The 10,310-nt window shown below is 42.2% G+C and overlaps 1 long non-coding RNA gene across 2 annotated transcripts in view; it reads right to left on the reverse strand.

Annotated features, from left to right (window-relative positions):
* Nucleotides 1–10,310, reverse strand: part of LOC103378241 (uncharacterized) — a 73,368-nt gene that overhangs the window by 34,847 nt on the left and 28,211 nt on the right. Inside the window, exons 3-4 of one of the 2 annotated variants that reach the window (XR_003049586.1) lie at nucleotides 9,508–9,595; nucleotides 7,328–7,425 (exon numbers count right to left, since the gene is read on the reverse strand). This is a non-coding gene — a long non-coding RNA (uncharacterized LOC103378241). The remainder of the gene's footprint in view (nucleotides 1–7,327; nucleotides 7,426–9,507; nucleotides 9,596–10,310) is intronic. The other variant, XR_003049587.1, reaches the window with a different exon arrangement.

A 10,310-nucleotide genomic window follows, 5' to 3' on the forward strand; every position in this document is an offset into this window, starting at 1 on the left:
TAACGCAAAAAAACACTTACTTCAGTGTATATACACACACGTCAAATACATGTTGCCAGAGTGTGCGTCTGTGTGTGTCTGTGTTTGACCACAGACGTTTTGTCAGTGTGCTAGTGTACGATTTTCATCCTTCTGTAACAGAATCATTCGGTTCACATTTTGTCTCTGCAAATACTTGTCTTCACGGTTTCCCACCCTTCACCACTGCTTTACAGGGTTGGAGAGAAGGTGGAGGCAATCCCAGCAGTCATGAGGCAAGACTGGGGTACACGGATGCTAGTCCTTCTGAAGGCCATGAAAGTATTATCATCACATCAATCTACCGATGATCCTTCCATATTTCCGATGTGGCGTCAACAGAAACAATGATTTTCCTGGGTCTAGAACTTCACACTTAATGATCCTCAGTTACAGCCCTGGCGTGAATGGGTTATCTGCTCTTTCTAAGGTAAGACTACGTACCACCATGTCTCCGTGTGGCACCAGCAGGGGCATCAACTCAGCCTGGGAACATTTGTTATTCTCCAAACCCACACCCAGGTTAACAATTAAATAGACTAAAGAAGTTCAAAACTTGGCTTCAGACTCTGGAAACAGTTTGGTCAATAACACAAAGACAACTTCCATCCTCCATCAGGTGAAGCCCTGATTAACACTAGGAATGTCTGTATGGACAGCCACTGATAATTACATTGTGATTCAATCTTTCAACATAGTTACAGGTCAGAGGAACAGGGGTTAGTTTGGTCCCAGCTGTACCCTGTAACATTTGTCCTCAGTTTCTAATGCAGTTATCTTAAACCCAAGTGTCAACACGCTAACGTAGCACAGCTGTAAAACACCACAGCATCGTGACTTTTCAACTTAAATTCACCCTCCAAATGCTCACTACTTCCTCCTGCACGTATGAAGGGCAAGACTAAAGTATAGAGGATATGTTAAAAGCAGGTGGGGTGAAACTTCCTGCTCTGGCACCGGGCCAGACTTCCTCCCAGAGGGCATGATCGATGCCAACAAACACATACCATTGTCAGTGATCATTTCCATCCTTTGAAAAAGAGTCTGATTGCTTTTCCCTCAAGATGGTGGTTGGTAGCCATAGGCCATTAAAGGTCACTGGGTGGTTCACTGGGCCTGGAACGATGGAGGTCCTTCCATCTCAGCCAAAATGTATACACTATAGGGGCAAAATCCACAGGACGTTCTTTTTCTCTCACAATGCAAGACCTCAGGTTATTGTAGTCGAGTCAGACTTTCAAATTTACTTATTTACTTTTTCTACTGCTGTTGATAAGAGTGGCATCACGTTGGTAACCTTCACAAAAAAAAACCAGAGGGCAGTGTTGCACAGTAGAGCTCTCGTCAACCACCAGGATGACACAGAAGAACAAGAGAGCAGCAGAACAACAACAACAGAAGGCGTCATGTTCACCACCAGCAGCAGGGACAGAGAACTGCAGCTAACATTTAGGACCTGAGTGTGGGTCCAAGGGCAGCACTGGAGACGTGGAGGCCTGCTGCTCACCGGGTATATGGTTTAAAAATCAAACCAAATCCATACAATACAGACAGATTCATCACAAATGAGACGGTAGTCTGTTTTGGTGAAGTTGGTGACTACATTTTGAATCTTTCTTTTTGTTAAACACTGTAGTCTTGATAAGTAGATTCTAATTTTCAGTTTTTTAAGTCATTATCTAATTTACTACAACTGGTCGTGTGCAGACAGCAACATTGATTCCAGAAGCTTCCACACTCTCCTTTGTGCTCACGCTTCAGTCCATCTGCTTTACATCGTATTTAATATTTAAACCAGCTAAAAGAAATCAACTTTCCAGTGTAAAGATACAAATGAATGACAAGATAAAAGCTGTTCAACGGTTCTAAACAAGCTCTGATGAGTAAGACAGTACTGAACTATTTAAAAACTTAATTATTAATCAAATCTGGATTTAGACCCAAACATTTACAGGAAGTAGTTTCAACAATCCAAGAACAGTGTTTGTGCACTCTACAAAATAATGCTTTTTAATGGTGATTCCTTGTCTTTGAAAGAAGACTTAGAAGTTTAAAGACAGTTAGTTTGAACTGTATGAACAGGTTTGTTTGTTTGTTTTAAAGACAGTTAGTTTGAACTGTATGGACAGGTTTGTTTGTTAAACAGACAAATTACGACAGACCTAGAAATTTGCCAATGGCCATTGGTCAAAGACTACCAGATACTTTTATCTCGTGTTGGACCAGGGTAGGTCAAAAAGCTAAATGAACACGACCAGACAACAAAGGAGAATTATTTTGTCTTCAACACAAGGACGATGTGAATGAATCAAACAGACAACTCAGTTTAAAACTGCTTTAAAACTCAACTCTAAATGATAAAAAGTCAGAATCTGGTGCAGCTAGTGACAGATATGACTTCACTGCAGAAGAGTTTTCAATAAAAAGTTTTAGGAAACATTCCACACATTTTTTTCTGATGTGCTATACCAGAATGATGGCAGAGATTTATAAGAGCCTAAAACATGTAAAAGAAAGCGGCCAGTGAGTGACACCAGTTGGACTGGAATCTGTCCTTTTGCTTCACACATGCCGTGACAGCAGGATAGTTCAGAACTAAACCGAACGCTCGGTTCTGTTTGCCCTCTGTTCAGTTCAGAATCAGTTCAACGTTGTCAAAGATGTTGGTCATGTTCAGTGAGTAGTGATGCCAGCCCACACTGCCCCATGGGTAACAGAGCTGCGCCAACTTTGGAGCTACTCCCCTGGTAATAACTAAGGCAGAGAAAGAGCAGAGCGTCGAGGAGGCCCATTAAGCTCTGCATAATGTTTATGATGGGTCATGATATGTCTTCACAGACCTGCTGCGTTTCCTCTGGGCTGGCACCAATCAGCTTGTCAGGGAGAGAGGGAGAGAGAGAGAGAGAGAGAGAGAGAGAGAGACAGTAAAAGAAGAAAGAGAAAAATAGAAAGAAACCAGAGCTGGAGATGCTGTTATCATCTGTTGTGTGTCTGGACTCCTTCAACTCGTGCCCCCCATCCAGATATCGGGGGCGGGATGAGAAGGGAGGGGGAGTGCAGGAGAGTGGCAAAAACAGAGGAAGTGATAGAGACAGAAAGCCAGCCAAATAAGCAGTAGCCCAGACACAAAGGGCTGGTATAACATCCCCTCCACACACACACACACACACACGCACGCACACACACACACACACACAAACGCCAACATATCTACACGTGCATACTTACTTAAGCAAATTCTAGGTAAAGTTGATAAATAAGACTTGGTATGTGATGAAGGAGACACCCACAGAGATACACTGCCAAAGTAAGAGTGACGGAAGGAGCGGTGCTGGCTGTCGTCAGCCTGGTCCAGAACAGGAAGTGTGCTGAGGATAAGGCGGCCATGTGGCAGGATGTTATGGATTTCTAATTAGAGAAATTCATCTGTCAGCAAGGGCGCACTTTCACTGGAGCTCTGTGGCCCCCGCCACTGCCATACCTACACACTTCACAACTTTGCCCTTAACACAAATACACATACTTCACCCACAGTCAACATGAACACGCACACACGTCCCCAGAGTCCGAGCAGTCGGTGCTCGTCCAACATTCTTCACATCGCACTGAGCAAATCCTTCAACTGCTTCTGCGTTCAAGCGAACAGGCCAAAATAGGCCGAGGATATCCCTGGAGAGAGCTCATTCTTCAACAGTGTAAAACCCGGGCTGAGATAAGGGCTCACAGTTGGAGGAGTCTGGAATAAAAGCAGGTGTCTGCACACATAAACACCAGCGAACCGAACTGAGAGCCAGTCCTCACAGTTTGCCCCGAGGCTGAGGAGTTACAGATAGAGCTCACGCTGTTCCCTGGACAAAAGCCATGAGCTGGACACTCCAGTGGACTCACAGTCTGAGTATAACACAGACAAAAAGACGTCTCCAGGGACGGACCCTGCTATTGTGTTACACCAGATATCCTGTCATTGCACTTTTGGACAGGCACTGATAGGACCACAAATAAACAAGCAAAAGAAAGGTGTGTGTGTACATGTCTTTGTAAATTAGAGAGAGAGAGAGAAAATGATCAAATCGTAACAAACACAAAGTAGATCAGTAGATTTTATAATCTGCCAAAATCTGGGAATACGTGTCAAAATATTCTGTTATATATAGATAGATAGATATTTATATATATGTGTGTGTGTATGAGTCTACAAAATGATTAGAAACTTTTATCTGATCAATCAAGCGGGGCCTATGGATTATTAGAAACTTTTATCTGATCAATCAAGCAGGGCCTATGGATTAATTAATCCTGATTGTAATTACCATGATTAACTGTATAAACTGTACATTATTTAGAGTGTGAAACATCTCTGTATTATATATACATGTGAAAGACATCATTTATTAGAAAAAGACAAGATGGTGAAAATATTTACAAAATACAAAAAAAAGAATAGAGTGATAAATCTAGTCAGTGACGACTGAAAGATCTGCCAAATATCTTTATCATCATTGTGATATAAATCACACAGATAGAGGGAAATGACTGAGGAAAGTGATAGACGCTAAATGGACAACGGTGACCAGAGGACAGACACTGAGACAGGGTAAAGCAAGAAGTGGGCGTGTGTGTGAAAGAGAGAAAAGGAGAGTGCCTGGAGAGATGGGTGAAGGAAAGAGGATGGGGCGGCTTTGGAAGGCCCGGAAAACAAAGCAGCAGCCGGGGGGATGTTTAGATAGGTGCAGGCTGCCACTAGGAAGTCGACGCTCCAGGATAAACAGGCCGCCACACAAGCCAGTACTCCCAACTGTGGGAGAAATCTGCCCCGAGACACTCCGAGTGGCGCTGGCCAACAGAGCAAGGAAGGGAGGAAAGGAGAGAGGGATCGTGCAGCAGGGCTGGAGGCTGGAGGCAGAGGGAGGATGGGTACATGGCCACTTTCAGATCCCTGCAGATTATTTATATATACACAGCTGAGTGGCCTCTGGAAATATTTCCTCTCTGTTTTTCCTCAGCAGCTCATGAGGCCGTTTTGACTGTTTTTGTCCTCAACTAATCCTCAGTTCATGTACCCAGAATTCACACTGAAAACGAGTCCATTAATGTCTGTTTTTAAGTAATATCGAAAGTGTTTATCTACGGTGGTGTTGTTGAAACCAACTCACTGACATCCATGACAACGTGGATGTCATGGATGCTGGCACAGGTTTTTCCGTGGTTGCACAACAAACAGAATCCTGTCAGTAAAAATGAAACTTTGAAGACTACTATGTTTAGTCATTTGTTAAAGCAGGCCGTTTAAATAACAGTTCACTGTTAGAGTGAACCATATATTGTGAACGCAAAGTCATAAAGAGATTCAGAGATGATTCACTTTGCTTGTGTTCCAAATCTACCGCTCTCCAAAACATCAGTGTGTCACGTAGTCTCTACACTGCAGCTGCCCGTGGCTCTAGTAGGAGAAGATGATTAACTTTATACACGATGTCGACAATTGCCCTCATAAAGTGTTTCATGGGAACAGCAATTCACGATTCAATTTAATGCTCTATAAAAACACAGCACGAATCAGAACATCTTTGTTGTCTGTAAAATACAGTATTTTATTTAGAAACAGTTAGTGAGGGTCAGAAGTGTATTTTTTTTTCTTATCTTACCCTCTGCATCACCTATAGAGCAGACACACACCTCCAGACTACAGCTCACACTCCTCTGATCTCAGACTCAGACACAGTCTCTCCATGTTTAGTCTGTTCTCCTCTTTTAAAGTGTGATGAGAGCCATGAGGAGCTGCACGGCCACTGAGGAGCGCTACGCTTCTTACTCCTCACCTGGGTCACCACGGCACTAGTCGCCTCCTTCTCACCTTGTCCATTAGCTCTTTTACAGCAACAAAACATGTTCGTGTCATTTTTCGCACAGTCTATAAATCAGCTCTGACACATTTGCGAACCATCGTGAACTTTTTAGGTTCATCTCCAAACTGATCTGCTCACTTTGGATCTCTCTGAATTTGAAACAGACACCTGTCTGTCCATTACATTGTAATACTGACCCAGAGGACTTGAACCCATCACTTTTATTACCCTCACTCATTCCAGCTCCATGTTCTATCCCTCACCCTTGTTTACACACCTGTTGTGCTGATATTGACTCCAAAACAAACCTCCACCTCTGGGGTTTCTTCCACCTGCTCTTCACTCTGACAAACATCACCGTCCACAGAGCCTCCTGTCTCACGTCATCTGAAACTCTCTCCCCATTATTATTTTTCAGCGCTGTGCCATGTGTTCCACACCTCCAGCCTTCAGTGGCGTCCTGCCTGAGTAAATCCACATCTTAATAACGTCATTATGTCTACAGAAACATCAATATTATGCAGAAATGTAGTATAATGAGTCGTTACATAAGTGCCATCATAATGTCATTACATGGAGCACAGCTCAGACACATTAGATCACACTGGAGTTTTATTATTATTATTTTTTTAAGTGTGTGTGTTTTACTGTAGACAGATGTATTTACCACTGTCACTCGTTGATCTTTTGTTTTTGTACTTTTTTAACTGGATTTTTGTAGCATATAATAAGCCAAATAAAGAATAATTTATTTGTCATCCATATGGTGGGTTTTTTTTCCAATCATCATTAAATCTTAAAATCATAATTTTACATTATTTTGGGTAATAAATTAAGTTTAGCAACAAGAAATCCAAGAAGGCATGGGGGGAGCCATAAAAACCTGTTCTCTCAAAAGAGACAAAAGTGCCATCACTTGGTCAACAACCTATCGTCATTCTGACTCACTGACGTCAACAAACACCTATTTACCAACACACGTGTGTTTGGCTACGGTACGTCGTACTAAGACTGCACTGGGTTTGACTCAGGAGACAAATATTCAGATCTTCTAGTCAAATGTTTTAAAAACTGTCCAGGTTTCACTCCAGGCACGTCCAGATGAAGACGATGTTCAGAGGCACGGCTTATTTTTCACTGAAACATTTTCCCAGGCTTCAGCTCAGCTCTGCGTCTCACTACACTGCTTTTGGGCTCATGTGGCTTCTCTGTGGTTGCCACTGCTCCAGTTCACACAGCAAGCAGCGTTAGGGCTTTTTCAAAAGGCTCACATGATCTCAGATCCATCTTCACATACTTATTGCAACACATTAGAAAATCAGACTGTCAAAGAGGATGAAAACAACAGAAAGCTGACACAGGACTCCAGTCCTGACATTTCAATCTTGGAAATCTCCTCCAGATTTCCATGAATGAAGGACAGAGTAAGTCTTGGGGATGGACTTGGGTCCATTCTCAATTACCTTAGCAGCTGCTACGGCAGAGATGTTGCCTTCTGCATCTTACGGTCTACTCTCCTGGGTACTTATACAGGTCTGTCATCACATTTCTGCTTTTCCACCTGTTGACCAGAGCAGATGACCTGGGTTCAGCCCACATAGATACATCTGCTGCATAGATAGCTCCGCTAAAGCCATACAAGGTGCATGACTGAAGTGGCACGGCACTATATATACATGTTATATAAAAGTACCCGTATGTACAAGGGACCTTTGAACAGGTGTAGACAAACATTCCACCGCCTAAGAAACACTTTGGTATCCCAGAGGTTTAGCCCTCGTCATACCCTGACTTACCCAGAATACAAACGCTATACTATTATAGTATAAGAATATTCTTAATTTGTATTTTTTATGGTTTCATGTTAATAAGAAACCATAAAAAAACCCAGACAAAATACATTACAAAACAATTGTTCTAAATGTATTTAAGCAAAAAACCCCATGACTTGAAAAATATATATTTTTGCCTCTAATGACATGCAAATACAATTCAATGTAATGTGTTTTTTTATATACATTAAATTTAAACCAACAACATTTACAGACATTCCTTTTGATTGAGCAAACCTACAGATATGAATTTCTTCCAAAAAAAATATTTTACCCTGGCAACAGATGATGACTGAATCAGTTTAGTATACAGAAGACTGGAAGCAGCACAACCAGGTCGTCAGCAGCCAAATGATGAGGACAGACTCTGTATTAATACAAATATTCCTGGTAAATATATTGAAGAATAAGTCACTGACTCTAACACTGTTCCTGGTGTTGACGGTACGTCACTGTTAGTTTGTCTGTTCATTCATTCAGTTCTTTATGTCTGTCTGAGCAGGGAAACGGCACAGACAGTGCCAACAGTCCCTGCAGTGTCGGTCATTACTGTTCATATTGTATTGTCAAATGATACATACAGTATGAGGCAGCCTCGTGGTGCTGGAGATGGAGGGCATCAACCACAGCAGCACAGCTCTCTGGGCAGCCAGGCCAATGTTGGACTTCTGACTAGAACAAGATTTTTCTCTTCTTTCTGACCATTTCTTTTCATTTCTTCTGCACTGATGCTTTATAATAAAGACAAAAAAAAACCCTCCAAATGAATACACATCCTAATAAATATACTGGAGCCTGGATTAGGTGTGGTGCCAGCAGAAAATGCCAGTGTGAGCAATGATCACACACTCAACACAGTCAGTTTTTTGAATTCATGGAATGATTAAAGTGTTAATTTTGACAGCCCTTCAGATGAGTTACTGTACCAATTCAAAGACCAGCTGCTCTGACAGCAAAGCGCCGCTGTGTCTAAACTCTTCACTTGACCACTTTTCTTTCACAGACAAACTTCAGATGAACTGAGCATAAACATAATAAAGGTGAATGTCTGTCTTTTGTAACAAGCTCCTCATTAGGTCATGGGCGCTCCTTCAAACAGGGCAGTCATCCAAGATGATCTAAAACACTGCTAGGCCAGCACTATCCCCTAACCTGTGTGTCTGTCTGCAGCAGTAAAGACGGTTGTGAGATTACCCAGCCTCCACTGGTTTATAATCAGTCAAACACTGCAGCACCAGCCACACTGTACAACGCCGCAGCGCCGTGTCCTCCAGAAAACGTGCCAGTGAGATCTGACTCTCTGTCTTTACTCTTTCTAAATTGAGTCGGTTCACACTTATGACCCGTGGCAAATCAACGTGACCCGTTTACAAGAGTCCATGCTGTCAGCCTAAATCCTCTGGTACATCAGGCAGACACAGAACCTTCCAGAGATGTCAGCCTGGAATTTAAACATTTCATACCACAGAACGTGAAATATTCCTTTACCATGTGCATCGGGCCTCATGGGACTTTAGGGACAGACGTTGCAGTTACAGTACTAGTATGCTATGCATAGAGAAACTGTATAAATAACAAAAAATACTAATACGATTCACAAGATTTTTGTCACGTTCAGCCCAGATTCAATTGAAGGACCAACCAAATGAAACGATTTTTGTCACGTTCAGCCCAGATTCATTCCTTCATCAATTGAAGGACCAACCAAATGAAAGCACACATTTGAACATAGGAGGAGACACAGTGAGGAAATAAAAGTAAAAAGAATCAGCTTTCTTGGTCAGTGTAAACTCCGAGACACAGATACACACCTGTCAGGATGATATTTGAACTGCTGACCCTCTGGGAATAAGGCCCAGCTTCTTGTCATGCGGCCCCGTGCTGCTGCTCCGAGGACTCCTACAAACAGAATGACAAAAAAAGATCAAAGTTGATGGAATGGTAGCAGTGAAGAAGTCTTCTGGATGAGGTGAAACATCTTCAAGACTCTGTCCAGTTGCCCTCGATGTAACTATTTTTGGATAAGATCACCTGGATGACCGACCACATACACAGACATGAAATAGAATGGAGTAGGCAATAATTAAAAATAAAAAAGTATCTAAAATAACAGCTAAAATACACTGTCATTAGTCCTAGGTGATGAATGGATCACTGGAGTATAAACAAGTCTGAGTCTTCAATGATGCTCTGTGCTGTGGATTATCAGTAAGTCTCTCTTTAAGACTTGATGATGTACTAAAAGGCTTCCTGCAGGTCACACAATTATTATTATCACTATCAGGTTTCTGACTAAGGGCAGCATATGTTAAAGTGGAATTAAACTGACATCTGTCAGTGCCAGAGACATTGGAAAAGACAGAGGGGGAAAAAGCAGAGATTGGACGTGTTAAAGATAAATAACATTTTTGATTGGACAAGCAGAGACAGCAACCAAAGTCCACTGAGAGAAAAGTGGTTATTTAAGATGGAAATTCCCTTTTTATCACACGTGTTTTCCCTGTGGAGAGCTGCAGGGCAGGGTCGAATGTTCCTCTGTTTGTCGTCCAAACCTGGAGCTGCTGCTGCTGCCGCTGAACCTTTCACAGGGAGTATTAGACAGTCTGTACTTCAT

This window comes from Cynoglossus semilaevis, chromosome 4 (assembly GCF_000523025.1).
Source record: "Cynoglossus semilaevis isolate Cse_v1.0 chromosome 4, Cse_v1.0, whole genome shotgun sequence".
Classification (NCBI taxonomy): Eukaryota; Metazoa; Chordata; class Actinopteri; order Pleuronectiformes; family Cynoglossidae; genus Cynoglossus; species Cynoglossus semilaevis.